Raw genomic sequence first — 22,827 nt, 5'->3', positions numbered from 1 at the left:
ACAAATAGTGCGGCTATGAACATAGTTGAACAAATGCTTTTGTAGTATGTTTGGGAATCTCTAGGGTATATTCCCAAGAGTGGAATTGCTGGATCCTGAAGGAGGTTGACTCCCAGTTTCCTGAGAAATCGCCACACTGATTTCCACAGTGGCTGCACAAGTTTGCATTCCCACCAACAATGGATGAGTGTTCCCCTCATTCCACATCCTCTCCAGCATAGGCTATCAGTGGTGTTTTTGAGTTTTTCTATTCTGACAGGTGTAAGATGATATCTCAAAGTTGTTTTGATTTGCATTTCCCTGATCGCTAAGGAGGTTGAGCATGACCTTAAGTGCCTTTTGGCCATTCGAAGTTCATCTGTTGTGAATTCTCTGTTCAGATCAGGACCCCATATTTTAATTGGGTTAATAAGGGTTTTAGTGTCTAGTTTCTCGAGTTCTTTGTATATTTTGGAGATCAGACCTTTGTCTGATGAGGGGTTTGTGAAGATCTTCTCCCAGTCGGAAGGTAGGCTTTTTGTCTTACTGACAGTGTCCTTTGCTTTACAGAAGCTTCTCAGTTTCAGTAGGTCCCATTTATTCATTGTTTCTCTTATTGTCTGCACTCCTGGGGTTCTGCTTAGGAAGTGGTCTCCTGTGCCTATATCTTGTAGACTACTTCCCACTTTCTCTTCTATCGGGTTCAAAGTGGTCGGATTAATGTTGATGTCTTTAATCCATTTGGACGTGAGTTTTGTGCATGGTGATAGATATGGATCTATTTTCATTCTTCTACAGGTAGACATCCAGTTATGCCAGCACCATTTGTTAAAGATGTTTTCCTTCTTCCATTGTATACCTTTAGCTCCCTTGTCAAAAATCAGGTGTTCATAAGTTTGTGGGTTAATACCCAGGTCTTCTATTTGATTCCATAGGTCAACTTCTCTGTTGTTATGCCAATAACAAGCTGTTTTCAATACTGTAGCTCTATAATAGAGTTTGAAGTCAGGGATGGTAATGCCTCCAGAAGTTCCTTTATTGTATAAGATTGTTTTGGCTATCCTGGGTTTTTTGTTTTGCCATATAAACTTGATTTTTGTTCTCTCAAGGTCTGTGAAGAAGTTTGGTGGGATTTTGATGGGAATTGCATTGAATCTATAGATTGCTTTTGGTAGAATTGCCATTTTTACTATGTTGATTCTCCCAATCCAAGAGCAGGGGAGGTCTTTCCATTTTCTGGTATCCTCCTCAATTTCTTTCTTCAAGGACTTAAAGTTCTTGTCAAATAGGTCTTTCACTTCCTTGGTTAGAGTAACCCCAAGATATTTTATGCTATTTGTGGCTATCATGAAAGGTGATGTTTCTCTGATTTCCCTCTCTGCTTCTTTTGTGTATAGGAGGGCAACCGATTTTTTGGAGTTGATCTTGTATCCTGCCACATTACTAAAGGTGTTTATCAACTGTAGGAGTTCTTTGGTAGAGTTTTTGGGGTCGCTCATGTACACTATCATATCGTCTGCAAATAACGAAAGTTTAACTTCATCCTTTCCAAATCGAATCCCCTTGATCCCCTTATGTTTTCTTATTGCTATTGCTAGAACTTCAAGCACTATATTGAAAAGGTATCGAGAGAATGGACAGCCTTGTAGTGTTCCTGATTTTAGTGGAATGGCTTTGAGTTTCTCTCCATTCAATTTGATGTTAGCTGTCGGCTTGCTATATATTGCTTTTATTATATTCAGGTATGATCCTCATAAACCCAATCTCTCCAACACCCTTATCATAAAGGGGTGTTGAATTTTGTCAATTGCTTTTTCAGCATCCAATGAAATGATCATATGGTTTTTTTCTTTCAGTTTATTTATATGATGGATTACATTGATAGATTTGCGTATGTTGAACCAACCCTGCATCTCTGGGATGAAACCCACTTGATCATAATGGATGTTTTTTCTAATGTATTCTTGGATTCGGTTTGCCAGTATTTTATTGAGTATTTTAGCGTCAATGTTCATGAGTGAGATTGGTCTGTAATTCTCTTTCTTGGTTGTGTCTTTGTGTGGTTTTGGTATCAGAGTAACCGTAGCTTCATGAAAAGAGTTTGGCAATGATTCTTCTGCTTCTATATTGTGAAATACATTAAGGAGTATAGGTATTAGCTCTTCCTGGAAGTTCTGGTAGAATTCTGCATTGAAACCATCTGGTCCAGGACTTTTTTTGGTAGGGAGATTTTTGATAACAGCTTCTAATTCTTCACGACTGACAGGTTTATTTAGATTATTCACCTGTTCTTGGTTCAACTTTGGTATATGGTACTTATCTAAAAAATGTCCATTTCTTTTACATTTTCCAACTTTGTGGCATATAGATTTTCGTAGTAAGATCTAATGATTCTCTGAATTTCCTCTGTGTCTGTGGTTATGTCCCCCTTTTCATTTCTGATCTTAGTAATTTGAGTGTTCTCTCTCTGCCGTTTGATTAATTTTATAGGGGTTTGTCAATCTTGTTGATTTTCTCCAAGAACCAGCTTTTTGTTTCATTGATTCTTTGAATTGTTTTCTCTGTTTCTATTTTGTTGATTTCAGCCCTCAGTTTGATTATTTCCAGTCTTCTATACCTCCTGGGTGTATCAGCTTCTTTTTTTTTTCTAGAGCTTTCAAGTGTGCTGTTAAGTCTCCAATGTGTGCTTTCTCCGTTTTCTTTAATTGGGCACTTAGTGCTATGAACTTTCCTCCTAGCACTGCTTTCATAGTGTCCCATAAGTTTGAGTATGTTGTGTCTTTATTTTCATTAAATTCAAGGAAGACTTTAATTTCTTTCTTTATTTCTTCCTTGACCCAGAGGTGATTCAGTAGTTGACTGTTCAACTTCCATGAATTTGTTGGCTTCCTGGGTGTAGTACTGTTGTTGAATTCTAACTTTAATCCATGGTGGTCTGACAAGACACAATTGGTTTCTAATATTTTTTTGTGTCTGTGAAAGTTTGCTTTGTTACCCAGTATGTGGTCAATTTTCGAGAAGGTTCCATGAGCAGCAGAGAAGAAGGTATATTCTTTCCTATTTGGGTGGAATGTTCTATAGATATCTGTTAAGTCCATTTGATTCAATACCTCCAATAATTTTCTTATTTCTCTGCTAGGTTTCTGTCTGATTGACCTGTCCATTGGTGAGAGAGGAGTGTTGAAGTCTCCTACTATTAGTGTCTGTGGATTGATGACTGCCTTGAGTTCTAGAAGTGTTTCTTTTACATAAGTAGGAGGCTTTATATTAGGGGCATAGATATTCAGGATTGAGACTTCCTCCTGGTGAATTGTTCCTGTTATGAGTATAAAATGTCCGTCTCCATCTCTTCTGATTGATTTTAGTTTGAAGTCAATTTTGCTTGAATTTAGAATGGCTACACCTGCTTGTTTCTTAGGTCTGTTTGCTTGCAAAACCTTTTCCCAACCCTTTACTCTGAGTAGATGTCTGTCTTTGTGTTTGAGGTGTGTTTCTTGTAAACAGCAGAATGTTGGATCCTGTTTTCGTATCCAATCTCTTAGTCTGTGCCTTTTTATGGGTGAATTGAGTACATTAATATTAAGTGATATTAATGACCATTGGTTGTTGACTCCGGTTATTATTATTTTTTGTTTGTTTGTTTAATAGAGTTTGTATGTGTCCCTTCTTTGAGTTAAGCTCGTGAAGGGTCGCTAGATGTCTGAGTTATTGTCAGCAGTGTTGGCAATGTTGGATTCCTTGGGTTGTGATTTTCCTTCTATTACTTTCTGTAAGGCTGGGTTTCTGGCTACGAATTGTTTAAATTTGTTCTTATCCTGGAATATTTTGTTTTCTCCATTGATAGTGAATGATAACTTGGCTGGGTATAGTAGTCTGGGTTTGAATCCATGGTCTCTTAGTTTCTGCAGTACCTCTATCCAGGACCTTCTGGCTTTCATGGTTTCCATAGAGAAGTCTGGTGTAATTCTGATAGGTTTACCTTTATAAGTTACTTGACCTTTTTCCTTTGCAGCTCTTAATATTCTTTCTTTAATCTGTATGTTTTGTGTTTTGATTATTATATGGCGAGCGGATTTTTTTTTTTTGATCAAGTCTATTCGGTGTTCTGTATGCTTCTTGAACCTTCATAGGAATGTCATTCTTTAGCTTGGGAAAGTTTTCCTCTATAATTTTGTTGAATATATTTTCTGGGCCTTTGATCTGCAGTTCTTCTCCTTCTTCAATCCCTATTATTCTTAGATTTGGTTTTTTTATTGTGTCCCAGATTTCTTGAATGTTTTGTGATGAGAATTTGCTGGATTTGCTCTTTTCTTTGATCTGAGCATTTATTTTCTCTATGGTATCTTCAGACTCTGAGATTCATTCCTCCATCTCTTGTATGCTATTGGTTATGCTTGATTCTGTAGTCTCTGTTCGTTTACCTAGATTTTCCATATCCAGTCGGCCCTCGTTTTGTGTTTTCTTCATTGCCTCCATTTCAGTTTTCAGTTCTTGAACTGTTTCAATTACCTGTTTGATTGTTTTTTCTTGGTTTCCCAATGTATCATTTACGGATTTACTCATTTCTTCAAACTTTTTGTTATACTTTTCCTCCATTTCTTTACTCATTTCTTCAATCCTTTTGTTGTACTTCTCATCCAGTTCTTTAAGGGAATTATTCATAGCCTGTTTAAGGGACTCTATTGCTTTCATCATGGCATTTTTTCCCAATTCTTCTGAATTAAGAGGTTCAAGTTCTTCTATTGTAGGGTCATTGGGATCTGGTGATTTCACGTGGTTTTTTTAGATTGTTGGAGGAGTTCTTGCCTTGGCGTCTGCCCATCTTTTCCTTCAACTGCTCTATACTGGATCTTCTGGTACCAGGTCAGGTTCCCTTGTTGGGCAGGGACTTCACTGACAGAATGCCTACCTTTCCTCAGGCAATCTATTGAAACACAGGAACTCCCTCCTGCTGGGTTGCACTCACAGCCCCGGCCCAGCTTGCAAGGGTGCGGCTCTGGGGAGATCTTGTGGCCCCAAGGGGAGGGGAGAAAGAGAGGGAGGTGTACCTGGATGAGGGCTGGGATGGGATTCGGGAGAGCTCCGCAGGGTATAGTCACGACTGCATGGCAACCAGAAAGTCGAGGGGGGTGGGGAAAGTCTGAAATCCTCCTAGCCGAAGACCTAGGGCCAGGAGCAACCTCACCCCTCCTCCAATGGATGTCTCCTAGAAGATCACTGTCTCTTGCTGGCCAGGAGTGTGGCTGAGGTGATTCAGGGCCTGCCTGTCAGGCAGACTCTCAAAGCACAGGAATTGCCTCTGCCCGGCTGAGCCCACAGCCCAGGCTCAGAGTGCCAGGGAGCAGCTCTGGGGAGATCTTGTGGCCCCAGGGTTAGGGGAGAAAGAGAGGGAGGTGTACCTGGATGAAGGCTGGGATGGGATTCGGGAGAGCTCCGCAGGGTATAGCCACCACTGCAGTGCAACCAGAAAGTCGAGGGGGGTGGGGAAAGTCTGAATTCCTTTTAGCTGAAGACCTCGGGCCCGGAGCAAACTCACCCCTCCTCCAATGGATGTCTGCTAGAAGATCACTGTCTCTTGCTGGCCAGGAGTGTGGCTGAGGTGATTCAGGGCCTGCCTATCAGGCAGACTCTCAAAGCACAGGAACTGCCCCTGCCCAGCTGAGCCGACAGCCCAGGCTCAGAGTGCCAGGGAGCAGCTCTGGGGAGATCTTATGGCCCCAGGGGGAGGCCCCAGCACAATTCTTCACTGATCTGAAAAGAACAATAATCAACTTCATATGAAAAACAAAAAACCCAGGATAGCCAAAATAATCTTATACAATAAAGGAACTTCTGGAGACATTACCATCCCTGACTTCAAGCTCTATTACAGAGCAACAGTAATGAAAACAGCTTGGTATTGGCATAACAACAGAGATGTTTTACCAATGGAATCAAATTGAAGACCCGGATATTAATCTATACACCTATGAACACTTGATTTTTGACAAAGAGGCTAAAATTATACAATGGAATGAAGAAAGCATCTTTAACAAATGGTGCTGGCTTAACTGGATATCAACCTGTAGAAGAATGAAAACAGATCCATGTCTGTTGCCATGCACAAAACTCAAGACCAAATGGATTAAAGATCTCAATATAAGTCTGACCACACTGAACCTGATAGAGGAGAAAGTGAGAATTAACATGGCTCTATAAAACTTCCCAGGAATTCACAAAGATGACCCCAGCTAAGACCTTAAGCAATAGAGAAGAGGGTGCCTGAACAGGCCTTGTCCTGTATTCAGACTGATGATTATCTTTAATATCATCATAGAAATTTCATCCAACAACAGATGGAGACATCGGCAGAGTCTCACTTTGGAGCACTGGACTGAGCTCCCAGGGTCTAATTGAAGATCAGAAGAAATGAGAATATGAGAAAAGACATCAAGACCATGAAGATTTCATCCACTGAAGCAGTTTTCCTGAGCTAATCGGAGCTCACCAACTCCAGCTGGAGTGGGAAGGAATAAGCATAGGACCAAACTAGTTCCTCTGAATGTGTTTGACAGTTGTATGGCTGGGGCAGAATGAGGGGCCACTGGCCGTGGCACTTTGATTTATCTCTACAGCATGTACTGGCTTTGTGGGATCCTATTCTCTTTGGATGTATACCTTGCTCAGCCTAGATGTAGTAGGGAGGGCCTTGGACCCTCCACAAAGCAAAATGCATTACCCTCTCTTAGGATTAGAGGGGGGTGGGGTGAGAGAATGTGTGGAGGGAATGGAAAGAGGTGAGGGAGTGGGAATTTGGATTGGTATTTTTTAATCTAATAAAAAATTAATCAAAACTCAATGACTTGGAAAGAGAAAAAAAGAAGCTAGAGCTAATGGGCCAAGCAGTGATTTAATTAATACAGTTTCTGTGTGGTTATTTAGAGACTGAGCAGCCGGAAACAAACAAGCGGCCTACTACAATAGAGTGGGAAGGATATGAGGTAACCAAGTGCCTTACCAGAGAATAACTCACTGGCAATTTCCTTAGTAGGTTTCTTGATGCCAAGCAAACTGGAATTTGATGACTCTTGATGAGAGGACATGAGTTTGTTGATGTCTTTTGTTCCTTGTCAGTAATTTTGCTATATATTCCCTTAAAACCTTGTTTGGTAAAAGATTTGGTGTTGGTGAAAGTTAGTATTTGTGTAGTTTCTACTAATCATAGCAGTAGTGTACCAGGACCCAGAAACACCAGCTTGGTTCTCTATTCAGATTACAAGTCATATGGATGAAGTCGACAAAGACCTTGCCAGTCTCATCTCCCAAATAATTTCTACAAAATGCCCCGCTAATCCCAAGTACTTGCCTCTGCTCCCAAGAATCTTTTGCCTCAGCTCCGTTCCCTCCTTCAGAGCCGAAGCATACCAACTACTCCCTGAAGTATCCATGGTCTTTCCTGTCCTGCAGACTGTCTACCCCTCAGCATTCTGGTTTTCTCTGCTTTATTGTTTGCCCACCTGTGTGTTGGCACAACTTCTGACCTGTTTTCTATAACTCAGTAGGAAGCCGGGAAGCAGACAGATACTTGACCACCTGTATGCTTTCCAAAGTCATGATTGGTCCTGGCTACTTTCCATTTGAATGTCTGGAAAGTGCAATGAAGCAGCAGCATAGAGGGGAATAATATTTTATAGAGTTAAAGTATCTGTTCTCAAGGTCGTGACAATAGCTGTGTTTCTGCCTACAAGCCAGTGTCAGCATGAGACTTGCTCTGCTGTTTTCGATTTCAGGACAATGGGTGAAAAGTCTTGACAAAACACCAAAGTTATCTGCCAGGTCACCTCCTAGGAAGATGTCACACAGTTTTAATTGCCACTGAGTCTTTCTCTTTTTGTGTGCGTTGTCTCCCTCCAAAGCTCAGCTGACAGGGATAACAGAGTGTCTCCACTTTTTCCAGGCCTTTCTTAGCTGCACAGCTAGGAGCCTTAATACAATGGGTATCATGTGGTTGTTCGGAATTGAACTCAGGACCTCTGGAAGAATAGCCAGGACTCTTAACTTTTGAGCCATCTTGAAATTTAGAAGCAAATGAATGGATCTAGAAAAACACATATTGATTGATGTAACCCAGACCCAGAAAGACAAATACAATATGTACTCATTCATAAGTGGCATTTAGACATAAAGCAAAGAAAAACAGCCTACAATCCACAACCCCAGAGAACCTAGAAAACAAAGAGAACCCTAAAAGAGACATACATGGATCTACATAGGAAGGAGAAAAATACAAAATCTTCTGAGTAAATTGGGAGCATGGGTGTCACAAGAGAGGGTACAAGGGAAGAGAGGAGGAAAAAAGAAGAGAAGAGCGAATAAAATGTATAGCACATTAAAAAAAGAATTTTAAAAAGGAAAAAAATGACAAACAAACAACAAAAAGACAATTGGCATCATAGAGCCAGCCTCAGGGCCAATGTGACCAGAGGCTGTGATCTCACTAAAAATGCAGCAAATCATGAAGAGCAATGTAGAGAGGCATGTGATGGGGCTCTTCTACAATCCCAGCACTGAGGATAGTTCAAGGCCTGCCTGGGCTGCACAGTGAGACCCTATCTCAGAAAACAAGTGATGGGGTGTAGTTCAGTAGCAGCCTGCTTGCCTCACATGTGTAGACTCTTGGGCTCAATACCTAAGAGTTAACAAAAAGAAAAGGAAATGAATAAAGGAAAAACTAAAACCAAAAAGAAACATGGAGAAATATTTGATGCCTAGGGTTTTTTATTCCTTTCTTTTCTATGACACTCATTGGCTTCCTCAGATTTCCTTGTCACACTGGCTTGCATGGGGAAAGAAGCCATCCATCAGCTTGGGATAAGCAGACACCACAGACAAGGAGGCCTATGATACAAACTCTGTCACCCCAGCTGAAATCTTAGCCTATCAGCAGGTCTGCTTGAGTGATGCCATTTTGACAAGTATCTTTGTGAGCTCTGGTGTGCTGTGTTCCTCTCCTCTCCAGGTGGCCTGGAGAAGAGCTTGCATCTTTCTGTGTTTCCTTGGCAGTGGACTCCAGAACTATTTCAAGCTCACCTTTCATTTCTCAGGAGGCCTCTGTAGATAGATGCTGGCTGCATTTCTCAGCATGACAGTTTACCCCAATAGTCCCTGCACATGACTCCTGAAGTGTCACCTCAGTCCTGAAGTTTCAGAGTGAAGGTCCAGCTTTAGAATTAGTGTGGGTGGTTCGAATTTTGTTTGGATCCCCCAGAAATTCTTATTCCCACTGGCCAAGAATAAGATTATTACCTCAACTTAAAGCCAAATTTGAAGCAAGCCTTATTAAATACTGGTCAGGTAGATGAACTCTAGCAGGTTCCCAGGACATGACCAATCATTCTTTATTGCATTTGATATGAAGGTTCATTTTAGGTAGATGTCTGGTTTAATGTTATTCATTGTAATATCCAGACTGTATAATGGTTTTATCATAGTTTAACAGTTCTAATACCAAAAGAAAATGTTCCTTTAAAAGCAACAAAATGTTAGAAATGAAATCACATTTCCAAGAAAAGATTTTTCATCACGGGAAAATTCTCATATATTAGTTGCTAGTATTGCTCTAAAATGCGGCTTTAAAATGTCTTTGCAATTAAAACATAAGCACTAAATTGATCTACAAATTTATCCATCTTTTGTTTGCTCTATTTTCTTCTATACACAAACAATTCCTCATTTAGGTTTGTAATATATAGTTTTGTTATATTCATACAGGGTTTTTGAATAGTTCCACAAATGGTTGACTAATTTCTATTTATTAGGGATGATTAAAATGCAACACATATTGTGGCTGAGCTGGAGAAAATAAACAGGGACTAATTATTTGGTAAGTATATAGTAGAACAGAAGCAATAAAGAACAGAGAATATGTATGTGATCTTAATTCTTGAGAGTATTTCATATTTGTATTACTGATTAGGCATCTTTATTTTACATTCACACATATTGTGAGACATGTGTAACTTTTTCAAATATTGATTTTATCTAACTGTTTTGCACTCATTGAGAATCATGAAAATAATTCACCACATGCTTAAATTTAGCAATTCTTATAATATAGTTTACCAACTGAAAGAATTGGACTCTAAGTCCTAGTTCGTTTATTTTCTTTTTTGAGCTGCATAATATACTACTTACTGCACTTTGTATTTGCTGTGTTTTTCAAATTGTAATGCCCTGAAGTTTTTGTTTGTGGAATTTATTTCCAATTGCTCCTTAAGAAGTCCTTCATTGCTACAGCTACATTTCTAAGTGACTGAGCTACACTATTCACTGTTATTTTCTTAGAGGATTTACCACCATTTGTAAAGCTTAAGAACAGCCTTTTAGATTCTGAATGACAAATGAGAAGGAAGAGAGAACTTATTTCTCAGGTCTCTTTCTTTTACCAACTTATTCAGAACCAGGTTTTTATTTTGTTCTTTGTTTTTTTTTTTTTTTCAATTTTGGGTATCTGCCCCAGAGCATACTTAATGTTGAATACGAACTTGATCAAATGAACTCTACCTTCAGTCCACAAATAGATACTTTTAAAAGGAAGCTTGTGTCTTTAACAGTCATTTCCCCAATTTCATTTTTAATTCACTATTTGTGAGTGGGGTATGCATGTAGGTATATGCATGATACAACATGCATATAGAAAAGTCAGAGATCAACTTTCATGACTTGGTTCTTTTCTTCCATTGTGAATTCTGAGAATCAAGTTTAGGTAGACAGGGTTATGAGGCAAGTGCTTTTATCATCTGCAGGCCCAATTTTCTCATCATCTTGCATTAAATGTATTATCTTAAACTCCAGTTACTAAGTTTCCTATGAAATGTTTCCTATTTAGTTCAGAGATTTTATGCGTAATATTGAAAAATACATGTGCATGCAAGAGACATGTATTTACTATGATTAATGTGGTAATGAGTTGCAGCTATTGTAAATGTCAGTATGCTTAGAGGCCATTAAAGATGGACTTCTCCACTTATAATCAGATTCATATATTACCTTCCTTTTTCCTGGTAGATACCAATTTTCAAAAGGTAAAGCAGCATCATTACTTATAGATTTAAAATATCATAAGAGAGGAAGATAGATGTATCGGGGTTTTTGAGAGAATGGTAAAGGAAAAGATACTTCTTCCTCGTCAAGAAAACAGAATTTGTCTTGTACTTCAGGCTCTGGATGGAGATATAACATTTGAAAACTACCCCAAATATTACATATTTTTGTCCATTTCCCTAAAAGTGAATCCTATTGACCTTTACAAATTCCTGACTATGGGAACCACCCTTCAAAAAATCTGATTTACCCCATGAAATGTGAAAAGACTAGAAAGAGTAATTATCCCCTTAGGGAGATAATGTGCTTCCACACCCAAAGCCTTTCCTATTATGCAGTTTTTCACAAATTCTTATTGCTTATCAGGCCCACTTTTGAGCTGTAATTCAAACAGCCTAGTCCCTTCCCTTCTTTATAGTCCTCAGATAATGGCCAAAATCTATCTATGCTTTGTAGCATGAGGGGCCATGGGCAGGCCTGCTTTTCATTCCACCCGGCTCCTGCACAGCTAGCTTAGTCCCGGAAATAACAACACACAAATTGTATTCATTTAAACACTGCCTGGCCCATTATCTCTAGAGAGCTAGTTATTGGCTAACTCTCACATCTTGATTAAGCCATTACTAATAATCTGTGTAGCACCACGAGGTGGTGGCTTACTGGGAAAGATTCAGCATGTCTGACCTGGTGGCTGGCTCCATGGCATCTGCCTCATTGCCCTCTTCCCAGCATTCTGTTCTGTTTACTCCGCCTACCTAATTTTCTGTCCTATCAAAGAGCTAAGGCAGTCTCTTTATTAACCAATGAAAATAACACATAAACAGAAGGCCCACCTACATAATTTTCCCTTTTTCTATTTAAACAAAAAAGAAAGGCTTTCACTTTAACATAGTAAAATTACATATAACAAAACAGTTATCAAGTAAGAATTGCAGTTAAAATATTTATATCTATTTTATCTTTTATCATAACTAAGGAAAACTATAACTAACCATTCTTCAACTCCATCAAAGACTCCAGAAGGATATAATATTACCTAAGTAAACAAGAAGTAAGCAACTTCCAAAACTCTAGAAATGACAGAGACATCTTGCTGTCTGGACAGTCATCCAAAGTTCCTCTGTACCATTGGCACATCCATCTTCACCCTACAGGCCCATAGTATCCAGAGGCATTTCCATGAAGCAGGAAATTTCAAAGGCAGTTCAGTCACTATCGGTTGTGTCCTGCAAAATGTCTCGCAGACTCTTTCATGAATCAAGAACCCCGAAAGATCATCTCACCTTTAGGCAAGTACAGCAGTCCTCTCTCTGCGATTCTCTGTGTCCAGCTTATACAACAGTTCAGGCAAGAGCAGTTTCTAGCCCAAATGGCGAACCAACTCCATAAGGAGCCTCTTTGATGCCCATCTTCCTCTTGAAGTAGATTGGTGCTGCCGGAGCAGACGTGTCTCATTGTCATGAAAAACCCTAAGTTATTAAAACATTAAATGCCATGATCTGTAGTCTTTGAAAGATATGAAGAATGCCTATCTGAAATATATCAATGCACACCTAGAAAATCAAACTAACATTACTACAAGCTTGACTATTATCGATGATTATCCATTAACAACTTATATTTTTAATAATACATTGCATTTTTAAATGAACTACACAATCACAATATCTCAATCAAGATCAGAAATATATATATATATATATAAAATTGACCTTAAAATCCATACCAATGCAAATTATAGATATCTATATCCCCCTTTAAATGTGAAATAACATTTATAAGCAATATTTGGGAATATGGATGTAGTTATTTCTCTCCAAACTTCTTCCTGCTGTATAGGGGTGCTACTAATCAGATCTTTCATGGTATAAACTGTGTGCTAGATTGATCTCAGTCGGCAGTTGAGCAAAGTAATTTCTTGAGGGTGTTCATAGCAACCTTTCAGGAGGAGGAGGTCTATCATACCATATTGGGATAGAAGCAATCCACAGGGTCTCATCCTCTGTGAAAACAAAAGAAGAACTTTTCCAAAGCATCATAACCTTAGTTCTAAATTTTGAAGTCAAGGTATTTTCAACATATCTATCTTGGATTAGTTCAGCAGCATTTATAAACAAATATCTTTTAGCAGCTGTTGCTCCTTCCTCAGCATTCAAACAATTCAAAGAAAGCATACATCAATGCTTGTTTGACACTTTGAGCATTTTCATAATATCCTTGAAAACAATGAATTTCCCATCCAGCAACTTGCTCACACTTATTTCTCTTATTTCTCATTTCCTGCATTCATGCATTCATGGACCCTGTTAAGACATTTTGAAGCTTTCTGTTACAGTATTAAAATGGCTTGATAAAAAGCAACTGGTGAGGGGGCGCTCCATATCATAGTCCTAAACTAATAGAAGTCAGAAAGACACAAACAGGGCAGGAATCTGTGATGTGGGGTTCCCCCTCTTTATTTTGTGATTACCATTAATAAATAAAAAACTGCTTTGGTCTTTTAGCAGAACTATAGGGAAACAGAACTAAGTGGGGAAAACTAAAGTAAATACTGGGAGAAAGAGGGGCAGAGTCAGAGAGAAGCCGTGGAGCCCCACTGGTGCCAGACAGAACTTTAGCCGGTAAGCCACAGCCACATGGAGATACACAGGTTAATATAAATGGCTTAAATTAATACATAAGAGTTAGTCAATAAAAAACTAGAGCTAATGGGCCAAGCAGTGATTTAATTAATACAGTTTCTGTGTGATTATTTTGGGGCTAAGTGGTTGGGAAGCAACAAGTAGCCTCCTCACAAGAAATCTATGGGCAAGAGCTGATGCAGAATCCATGGAAGAATTCTGCTAATTGGATTGCTACCCATGGCTTACTCAGTTTACCTTCTTATCATAGAACCACCAGTCCAGGGATGCCAGTACTCACACTGATTTGGGCCCTCCTACATCAAACATCAATCAAAACTGAAAGTGTTACAGGCTTGCTGTAAGTCAATCTAATGATGACATTTCCTCACTTGAGGTTTCCTCTTCTAAAATAACCCCAGGATGTACCATGCTTACATAAAACTGCACATACTCTGTAGTGGGAGGCTGCTTATTTGTTACCATCTGCCCAGCCAGCTTAGACCTGAAAAAAATCACACAGAAATTATATTAATTAAATTAATGCTTGGTCCCTTAACTTTAGCTTCTTATTGGCTAACTCTTATATAAATTTAACCCATCTCTATTATTCTGTTTATGCCACGTGGCTTTAGCTTATGGGCAAAGTTTTGGCATGTTTGACTCTGGTGGCAGCTCCATGGCATCCCTCTGACTCCACCCTTCCTCTTCCAGCATTCAGTTCTGTCTTCCCCGCCTACCAAAATTCTGCCTTGCTATAGGTCCAAAGCAGTTTCTTCATTCATTAATGGTATTCAAGCATACAGAGGGAAATACCACATCAATACTCTATTTCAAAAGGCAGAACTTTCTATTCTCTGTCCTCTTCCCAATAGCATCTGGAATTTACTACTTGTCTTTCCTTTTTGTCCAAAATAGTAATTTTGAGCTTACTCTGAGCTTACTTCTGAGTCACTTTTGAAATTATTTTATCAAGGACACTAAGAACTTGTAAAAGAAAACTCATGTTGCCCAGCAAGAATGGAAATATTCATATTTTAATTAGCCTATCTACTTTCTCTCGTATATATCAGACAGCACTAAGGAAAATAGTGACACTGAGAAATATTAGATCAAAAACTGGTAAATTGAGTGTGAGGTTAGGTAAAAGAAAAGATGAAATTTCTAGTGTGTACTATATTAATAAATTTACTTATGTTTAATACTTAATTGCAAGGTTGAATGAGATGAAAATACAATCTTATGTACCTTGCTATTTGTAATTCATTGCATATTTATTTAAAAAAAATTGTTATTTGTTGGTGCTAGAAAGAAGGCTCACAATTTAGAACTTTAACTGCTTTCCACAGAGGACCTAGGCCCATTACAACGACACCCACATGACAGCTCACAGTCATCTATAACTCCAGTTCCAGGGTATTCCACACTCTATTCTGGCCTCCATGGGCATGGAACATAAAAGGAACAGACATACATGAAGGAAAAAACAACCCATTCATATTAAAATATAATAAAGAAAAAAATTTGGATGTTTTAAAATGAGCATTCAACCTAGACATAGTAGGGAGGGCTTTAGATTTCCACAGGGCGGGGTGCATGGCACTCCCTTAGGGTTGGAGGGGTCGGGGAGGGTCTGTGGAGGGAGAGGGAGGGGGCTAGGAGGAGGGGAGAGAGTGGGAATTTGGATTGGTGCTTTTTAAGTAATAAAAAAGAAAAAAAATGGGCATCACATGCTTAAGCACATTAATGAAGTAATTGTACTTTTAGGAACTTATCTTGAGGAAATATTTAAAATGTTAGCATTGTAGAATAAAATATAAAGTCTTGTTATTGGTGTTTTGTTCTAGACTTTCTTATATTAAAATAGGAAATACTTGTTTTTTTCTGTCAATGATAATTAGCAAATTTCAGGATGTATGTGTGATTAATTTCAACTTTTCAATTCATACTTCTAGGTTTTCCAGATTTTAATAATATTTATTCACAATGATAGACTGATTTATGCTATAAAGTAATTCCACCGTAGCTCAGAATTCAATATAATAAATGGGTATTTCTTTAGGGGTAGACTCATAGATCACAGTCTTCTGCATGAATGGGGAACAGGAACTGAATCCAGCAGCCAGGAGAGAGCACGGACAAGCTGTATGACTTCTTTTATACTATAAGAGACCACGCCCAAGTGGGCTGGTATCTTAAAGGCTATTGACTGGAGGAGTTCTCACAGCAATAGACATTTTCTTTTTTTCCTTTAAGACATTATTAAAAGATACTTGATTTATTAAATTTGATATATATTCAATGCATGCTATTAGATAAGTTTATGTATATGTTTAAACTCATGAAACCATTACCAAATAATAACATAATAAACATATCCATCATTCTCAAAAGGTTCCTTTTGTCTATTTGCAGTTTTGTTTGAATGCTGGGTTTTGTAATAAGAATACTTAGGGAAGTATTCTTACTCTCAATGCAATTTTCAGTGTGTTATATAATTTTAACTACAGACATTGTGTTATATAATAGACTTTTAGGAGTTACTAACTTTACATTATTAGAATTTTGTTCTACCCTTTTCTCTTCTTTTCTACAACTCCCGAAAGGCATTATTCAATCTTGCTTCTGAGTTTGACATTCCTGATGTTCATATATCACAGACCATTTTTTTCTGTTCCTGATTCTTTAACTTAGTATAATGTACACTACTTTTGTCTAAATTGTAGCATGTGTCAAGAGTTCCTTCTTTATTGAGGATGAAAATATTTCACTGACATATTTTTCATCCATTTACTCACAGATATATGGTGTGAAAAGTCCTTCTGTATATGTGTTGCTTTTATTGGTTAATGAATAAATCTGTTTCAGCCAGTGGCTTAGTAGAATAGGAGAAGGGAGGAGTTCCAAACAGATAGAGGAGGAAATTTTAGGCAGAGTCAGGGAGAAGCCATGTAGCCACCACTGGAGACAGACTGCACTGCAGCCTGCTGAAACTTTGCCAGTAGTCACGACCTCGTGGTAATGCACAGATTAATAGAGATGGGTTAGTTTAGGATAAAAGAGTAAGCCAGAAATACACTTAAGCCTTTTGCCAAACAGTATTGCAAATAATAAAGTTTCAGTGTGATTATTTCATGGTCTGGGCAGCCAGGAACAAACAAGTGGTCTCTGCCAAAAAATTGGTGCACCAATGTGTTAACTATATCCATGTAAAAATCTGAGAAAGCTTAAAAAGGAATTAGACACAAAAGAACAGAGTTAAACATGGCTCTTTGGTAGCAGCATTTTTATCTGGAAGGCTCTGTTTTCTAGAAATAAGCAGAGGCACGATTCTTTTAACAATAAACATGCCTCCACCATGTTGGACTGGAAGTAGCAAGCAGGCAGAGCCATGTTAGCCCTAACCACACCTGCTTACCATTTAAATAAAAAGGTGATTCTGGTCAGAAAATAATTACAGATACACAATAAAGACAGATTGAGATAAAAGAGACCTCTAAATGGGTCACCGTGTTGGATAAATGCATGTAGGCTTCAGAGAGAGAGAGAAACAGAGACAGAGACAGAGACAGAGAGAGAGAGAGAGAGAATATAGACAGTTATAAAAGGAAGTAGATGGATTTAAAAAAATACAAAGTCTTTAAAGAGGCAGAGTATAGACAATCATAGATTAAAGGAGTAAAAAAAAGTCATGTAAAGGTGAAATATACACAGAGAGTCTGGATTATGTATGTTATTGTGTATTATTTAAATTTTTCACTGTGAATGAGTTCAAGTACAGAGAGACATTTCATTGTACTGGCTGCTAAGATAAACCAACATATATGTTTTAGAGATATCCTGACTTCAAAATTTGGGTCTAAGAATATGTTGCTTTGGAAAAGTGGTTCTTTTTTTTTATTTCGACAGAAGGTGTAAACCTTTGAATTTCTTTCAGACTAATGTGGTTTGATGGACAAAGACCTCCCCAAAAGTTCACCTTAAACATAGCCCAAAAATTGCTTTACTCAACAAAAAGCAGAAAGCTGTTTGGAGAGAACTATGCCCAAATTCCTTAAATGATTGTTTATAAATGTCTGTATACATTTAAAGGGGGATATGCTATAGATATGAATACTTTGCATTGATATAGATCTTGGTTTATTGATACAAATTTAAGGTCAATTTTGTTATATGTATATTTCTGTTCTTGATTAAGGTATTTTGTTTGTGCAGCTCACTTAAAAATGTAGTTTATAATTAAGAAATACAGTTAATAGATTGTCATTTATAATAGTCAAGCTTGTAATCATGTTAGTTAGATTTTCTAGATATATAGAGATATATTTCAGTTGGATAGGCATTCTTCAAATCTTCCAAAGACTAACAGAATATGATATTTAAATGTTTTAAGAACTTATGACTTTTCATGACAATGAAACACATCAGCTCCTGGTAACATCAATCTACTTCAAGAGAATGATGGACACAGAAGAGGCTCCTTATGGAGTTTTTTAGCCATTTGGACAAGAAATTTTTCTTGCCTTGACTGCTTGCTGCTGTGTTGTATGAACTGGACATGCAGAACTCACATAAAAATGATGGCTGAACTTGTCTAAAGGTGAGACAGTCCTTCGAGGACTTTCCTGCTTCATGAAAGAGTCTGTCAAACGTTCTGAAGGACACAGAAGAAAGCAACTGATGGACTTTGCCATTATAAGGCAGAACAAATCTTTGGATTTCCTGCTTTACGGAAAAGTCTGTTGAATACTATGGGCCTGTAGGCTAAAGATTAGACGCCCCAATATTACAGAAGAACTTTGGGTGACTGTCCAGGCAGTGAGATGTCTCTGTCAATTTTAGAGTTTTGGAAGTTGCTTACAATGCACTTTCTGTTAATGTGGGTAATATTACATCTTTCTTGGATCTTTTATGGAGTTGAATAGATAGTTATAATTTTCCTTAGTTATAATAAAAGATAAACTAGATATAAATATTGTAACTGTATTTCTTGCTTGATACATGTTTTGCTATATGTATTTTTGCTATGTTAAAATTAAAACCTTCCTTTTTATTTAAGGAGAAAAGTGGAAATGATGTGGGAAGTCCTCTGTTTATGTGTTGATTCTATTGGTTAATCAATAAGCCTGTTTAATCCAGTGGCTTAGCAGAATATGGCAAGGGTGGAGTCCCAAGCAGATAGAGGAGGAGAGATTAAATAGAGTCAAGGAGAAACCACTTATCTGCCACTGAGGACAGATTCCTGCATTAGAACCTGCCAAAACTTTGCTGGTAGACCACAACCTTGTGGTGATGCACAGATTAATTGAGATGGGTTAGTTTAAGATATAAGAGTAAACCAGAAATACATTTAAGCTATTGACTAAACAGTATTGTAAATAATATAATTTCTATGTGATTATTTTATTGTCTGGGAAGCTTGGAACAAGCAAGTGGTCTCTGCCCACAGGTATATTCTTATATAATTTCCTTATTTTGACTATTGGGAATAATGTTGTAAATTACCTAGAAGTACAGATGCCTCCTTGAAATCTTGATTTCTGTTCTTCTAGAAATACATGTAGAAGTAGAATTGATAAATCAGTAAAATTGTGATGATTTGAGTTAGAATGGTCCCCATGGGCTCATATATTTAGGATGTGGTCTACAGTTAGTGGAAGTATTCAGGAGGATTAGGGTGGACTTGTTGGAGTAGGTGTAGTCTTTTTGGAGGATGTGTGTCACTGAGGATGGGCTTTGAAATTTCAACATCTCATACCAGGCCCAGTCTCTCTCTCTCTCTGTCTCTGTCTCTGTCTCTCTCTCTCTCTCTCTCTCTCTCTCTCTCTCTCTCTCTCTCTCTGCTTCTTTCATACATATCAGAAGTTAAAACTCTCAGCTAAGGCTCTAGCATAATGTCTGTCTGCTTTACACTATGATAATCATGGACTAACTACTAAAAGTATGAGAAAACTTCAACTAAACGCTTTCCTTTATAAGAATTACATTGGTCATAGTGTTTCTTCACAATAATATGACAATAAGACAAAAGTTGGTATCAGGGTATTGGGTATTGCTGTGATAGTACTGACCATGATACTTGCTGAAGAATATGGAACATTTTCAAACTTTGGACTAGAGAATGGTTGAAAATTTTAAGCAGGGCTTAATGAGCTATCCTAGTATGAGTATGTAAGACAGGGTTGCTAAAGGTGATGCTTATTTTGCTGGTACAAGCTCAAGAGGTTTCAGAGGATAAGAATATTAGTAAGTGGCCTACAGTCCATTATTGTGATATTTTGTGACAATTTCCTTTTGATGTTCAAAAACTCCTTAGTTTTACTTACCTCTGTTTACCTATTTTTGTCTGCCTGTCCTTTTGATGTCATGTCTAGGAAATTATTGACAACTACGTTGTTAACAATCTTTACCTAAGTTTTATTTAAAAAACTTTAAAGTCTCAAGTTTACATACTATTTTGGATCAATTTAAAATTATTTTGTATATGGTACAAGTGATAATTTGGCTTTGATTCTAATACACATGGGTATGGAATTTCCTTAGTACATACTGTATTTATATAGGTAAAATTTAAAGACTTGGTAATTTTTAGTGACTAGAGGTTTGTTTAGAAAATAGTTCAACAAACTGTGAAGTCTAAGAAGAAAAATAAACTATATTTACTTTAGATTTTTTAAAAGTATATACTGCCTATACTGTCTACATTCCTATGAATGAATTTTTTAGACTTAGTGTTGCTAACTATTTTGGAAACTTCTCATTCATTAGTAAATCAAATATTTCTTTGATTTCTTTTCTTCTTTTTGCTTGATATTATGTATATATATATATATATTCCTATATTTTAAAACTACCTGATAATTCTTCCTCATTTGGTTCATTTTTTTCAATTATTTTGCTTTTGATATTTCTGTTTGATAAATTCTACTGATAAACTTTCATGTTCACAAAGTATCCTCATACATGTCCTGCTTACTGATAAATCCATTTATTAATAGATCATTTATTTTTAGTGTAGCATTTTGCTTTATAATTCATAGAAGTAATATAACTTTCCTTTCATTATCTATTGGTTCCTTTTTAAAGACCCCCTTAAAAATCATAGCAATTTAACTTAACAATAATGTTATTTTACAGTCCCTGTGTGATAATTCTGAAATCTGTAATATATCTGAGCCTTGTTCTGATGCTTTATTTTTCTTCTTTTCAGGTAGAACATCCTCCACACAAGAACACACAACAATTTTATAGCATATAAATTACAATATTCATGAAGCTTGTGTGATGCACAATCTTAGCTCAAATAATAAAGAAATTAAGAGATAGTTTATTCTGGAGTCATATGTCAGTGACCATGACCTAGGAACATAGATTCAGCTTAACACAAATATCAGGTTCCTGGGTGATAACAGTTTTATGTAGTTTTTGTAGTAACAGAATAAAAAAATGCCATACAGTCAGGTATTTTGATAAATCTATGGGGTTATCAAGTAGACAGTTATTGTAAGACAGGAAAATTTCTGTTTCAAGCCTCATTTGTTGTTTGATGATATTCTTATCCATTGTGTTGATGAAAGCTAGGTGTCTGCTTGTGTAATACCAAATTATTTATCTAATAATCTCAAAGATGTTAGTCATATATGCAGATGTAAAATTATGGTCTATTTAGGGATAAAGATAACCAAACATAACTACAACATTCTAGTAGCCACCAATCATTGAAGTTTAAATCAGTCAAGCAGCCTGATAGGTTTTTAAAATTTATTTATTTTACATCTCAGTTGTAGTGTCCTCTCTCTCTTCTCTTCCCATTCCTTCTTTCCAACTTCCCTCTGCCCTACTCCATGTACTCCTTCTCCATTTCTGTTCAGAAATGGTCAGGCCTCACATGAATTTCAACAAAACATGGCACACCAAGTTGCAGAAGGAATAAACACCTCCCTTGTATTAAGGCTGGTCAAGAAAACCCAGTATGAGGAATAGGGCCCCAAAAGCCAGTAATAGAATCAGAGATAGTCCCTGCTGTCAATGTTAGGAGTTTCACAACAAGACCTAGCTATGCAACTGTCACTGTGACATATTTGTAGAAAGTCTAGATCATATCCATGTAAGCTCCCTGTTTTTCAGTTCAACCTTTGTGAGCCCTTATGAGTCCAGTTTAGTTGATTCGCTGGGTTTTCTTGTGATGTCCTTAATCCCTTTGATTCATACAATCCTTCCTCTATCTCTTCAGCAGGATTCCCTGAGCTTGGTCTAATGTTTGAATGTGGGTCTCTGCATCTGTTTCCACCAGTTAGTGGATGAAGTCTCTCTGATGACAATTGGATTAGGCACCAAATTTGTGAGTATAGCAGAATATCATTAAACATCGTTATGTTGACATTTTCCCCTCTAGACATATTTGTTTTTATCCTTGTTCTCTGAACGATCTAACATCTGGCTCCTGGAATTCCAGTGTCAGAAGTGGGCTCAATCTCATGGCATGGGTCTCAGACTGGATCAGTCAATGGTTTACCACTCCCGCATTCTCTGTGCCACCCTTACCGCAAAACATCCCATAGGAAGGACAGATGATAGGTCAAAAGTTATATGGCTGAGTTGATGTTCCAATCGCTTCACTGAAAGACTTGCTTGACCACTGGAGATGGCCAGTTTAGGCTATGTATTTACTGTTGCTAGGAGTCTTATCTGGTGTTACTCTTGTAGATTACAGTGAGTTTTACTTGCATTCACCAGGTTTTTCTCTGACCAAAAAATGCCAATCATCTCTTTAAGTATGCTTGTCTTCCATCTACTCCCCAACCTTATCTCTCAGGTTATCATCACCAGCCACTCCCTGTCCACTCACAGGGTTGTAGATGGAAGTTTTTTGTCCCACCTGGTCCCATAGCCATTCAGTCCCAAATAAACACACAGAGGCTTATATTAATTATAAACTCTTTGGCCTATTAGTTCAGATTTATTATTAACTAGATCTTACAACTTAAATTAACCCATAATTCTAGTGTATGTTTAGACACATGGCCTGGTACCTTATTCAGTGAGGCATTCTCATCTTGCATCCTCTGTATCTGGCTAGTGACTGATTCCCTGCCTTTCCTCTTCCCAGAATTCTCCTAGTCTGGTCACCCACTTATATTTCATG

Source organism: Myodes glareolus, chromosome X, assembly GCF_982192425.1.
Source record: "Myodes glareolus chromosome X, mMyoGla1.1, whole genome shotgun sequence".
Taxonomy (NCBI): domain Eukaryota; kingdom Metazoa; phylum Chordata; class Mammalia; order Rodentia; family Cricetidae; genus Myodes; species Myodes glareolus.
This window is presented reverse-complemented; position numbering follows the sequence as displayed.